Below are 3,003 nucleotides of genomic sequence, written 5' to 3'. Positions count from 1 at the left end.
CCTTGCCTGGTTCGGAGGACGGGGAGCGGTAAGTGCTTGGCCTTTGCACGGAGCAGGTACAGGGGGCGAGGGGGGTTTGTGGACACTGCGGGCTGGCTACGCCATGCAGGGTTCCAGGCGCCAATGCACGCCTAAACGGGGACCGTGTGGGCCTGAAGCGGACCCGGCTCGATTGACGACGGAATAGATGGGCACTGTACCTACCTAACCTGCCTGCCTACCCACCGCCAGGATAGGTACCTCCCCAGGAGCCAGTCCGTCTCTCAAGGCACCTTCTAGGGGACCGAACCGGATGGAAACGGACGGGCTTCCCGCCACGAGGCCAATGACTCTTACGTTCCCTTCCCAACCAGCAAGCCCTCGCTCGATTTTCGGTCTTCTTTCTGTCTTTGCCTCCTCAACCCCAAGACTCAACGATGAAACCCGATCAGACATAGATGACCACCCACGGTTCAGATAAGACAAGCGCATTCTTCTGTTCCCGTCTTCTGATCCACTGCCTTCCACAGCCTAGACCCAGCTCTCGACCTGGAACCCGCCGCCCCGGGCCAGGCAGCCAGGGCCAAAGGCATCTGTCCCCATCCGGAAGTCGATCCCAACCAGCGGTTAGCCGCAGAGCCCAACAGCCAGCGAAGTGACGGCCAGCAGCGAACAACAGACATCCGCAGAGGGTCTAGGCCGCGACCTCAAAGACCAGGCGTGCCACGGGGTTCCAGCTGACACGACAGACGATTGAGGTACCGAAAACGGTTTAATCATGGCTGTGGTGAGATCGAGCCACTTGCCTGCCAAGCTTGGATGACCTTGACCGCCAACGTCAGGTGCATAGGCACTGCTTTCCCCAATTTCTTCGTCCGCTAGGATCTCTACTCTGCCACGACACGGTTCAATTGTGGCAAAGCATTTGACGGAGCTCATTACAAATCGGGGCGTTTGACTCACAGTCTGGCGGAGAACTGAGCCTGTGACGAACCGTTCAGACCCGAGATGAGTTTTTGCGGGGGCTCAAATCACCCTACGTACACGAGTCATCCGGCACCACGCATGGCCGACGACGACTGCCCATGTGCTCCTACGTAGGTGGCCGAGTACGCTGGAGATCATACCCATGGCGATTGACGCTGGCGCCGAGACGACCAATTCGCAGTGCAATGGGTAATATGCCTGCAATATCTACATGGGCACCCCCTCTGCACCCATCTCCTCGGCCGAGGGCTTGGCGACATGTCAAACCGCACAGACAGCGGCGCCTTCCTCCGGGGCTCAAGTAAACATCGCGATAGTGTCCTGCAACCCTACCCCAGCAGCCAGTTCTTTATCTGTAATTTTTCTTGGATATCAGCAGCAAGAAACCAACGATTCAAAACGTGGTTTGAGGAGATCGATGAGACCGACGCCGATAGTGAAGCAAGCCAAGCTCTGGTTGAAGACGGTTTTCGAGACCAAAGCCAGTTGTTGCTGCTCACTGCGAACCAGGTAGAGCTGCAGACTATGGACTTCTCAAGGCTCCTTTGATTGATATAGAATTCATTTCAGGTTCAGCGTTGACTTTCCGGCCGCCACTGATCGGTTCCCAGAAGCTAAAATATGAAGCTGCTACAGCCCACAAAGATATTTAGTTTGCAACCGAACCACAGAGCTTAGCATACCTCGGCATACACGTGACGATCCCTTATTCCTCTATCTCAGGATTGCATTTTTGTAGCCGAACGCCGCATAAGCCGATGTCTTGGTCGCCACTAGATGTAGCACAACCTCGTATTGAAGTCCTAAAGAAACCAGTGGAAATTGAGCAGGAGGTGTTGAAATCATCTTTCAAGGCCAATGATGAGACTAAGAATGCGCCGACGACGATGTTGATCAGTATTTGGAGCTATTAGTTTTTCAAAGAGTGCGGAAATGAAGAGGAGCAATCACTCCCTGAACCACGCATGTCTGCCCCCACGGGCAACCCGTGGAGGGCCGGCCGCCTCTGGTTCGGCTACGCAGCCATGAAAGTCTGGGTGTGGTTGCTATATATCGGGCCGCATTGCATGAATAGTGCACTTGGTCTGACTTGCTTGAAGACACGGCCAGCATAGGTTCAATCGCAGAGCAGAAGACATCGCAGTTGAAACCCCCCAAGATGGATGGATTGTCGTGGCAGTGGCTGACGAACATGCGGGGGTTCCCGCACACGAGGTCCTAATTTAGTCTCTTGGTGGTCACGAACTCGCGGTGCAGGGGGCCCTGTTGATGTGGCGGGCGTGGCGACGACGACCGCCATTGACTCGAAAAAAGCTGCTAACCTACCTAGCGAACATCAAGCTACCCCCCCCTTCAGCTTCATAGTATCATCTGATAACAAATAGGTCTTGAGGTACGAGACCTGAAGTGTGGTTTGAGGTTTAAACATCTCAAGTGCGGGCTGTGATGGGCGATCAGATATTTAGGCTTCATTTTTCATTGAGGACTCGTTGCGCATCCACCATATCTGGGTCGACTGACTAATCCACAGGGTTTATGCTCGATTGAGCACCATGAGGTCAAGATTCGTTCAACAGTCGTTGCCGAGTTCGTCTCGCCGATCTGCTTCGCAGGAAGCCATGCACGAGTAGACGCAGGAAAAAAGACTCTCATCAATCAGCATGAGTATCATTAAACATGGTTCTGAGCTACGTCATGGTACCCAAGATACCGCTCGTTACGGACCCAACTCCTATTCTCGACCTCAGCTCGCCGTTTTTGGATCCCACTGAAACCCCACCCTCCCCCGCCGCCCAGCACCAGACGCCTTGATGTGACACGCGATCAGTTGCCTTGTTGTGAACAATTTGTGAACAATTTGTGAACAATTTGTGAACAATTTGGTATACTCTTCCTCAAATAGACTTTTCCACGGTTACTCCGACAGTCGCGCATGTCGACAACGGCGCGGATGCAGTCACCCGACTTCATGACCTCAAAGCGGCATTCATCTTGCGGCAAGTCTTGCGGTGGGTGATGAACTCGTCGACCTTGAGG

The sequence above is a fragment of the Verticillium alfalfae genome, genomic scaffold, assembly GCF_000150825.1.
Source record: "Verticillium alfalfae VaMs.102 supercont1.1 genomic scaffold, whole genome shotgun sequence".
Lineage (NCBI taxonomy): Eukaryota > Fungi > Ascomycota > Sordariomycetes > Glomerellales > Plectosphaerellaceae > Verticillium > Verticillium alfalfae.
This window is presented reverse-complemented; position numbering follows the sequence as displayed.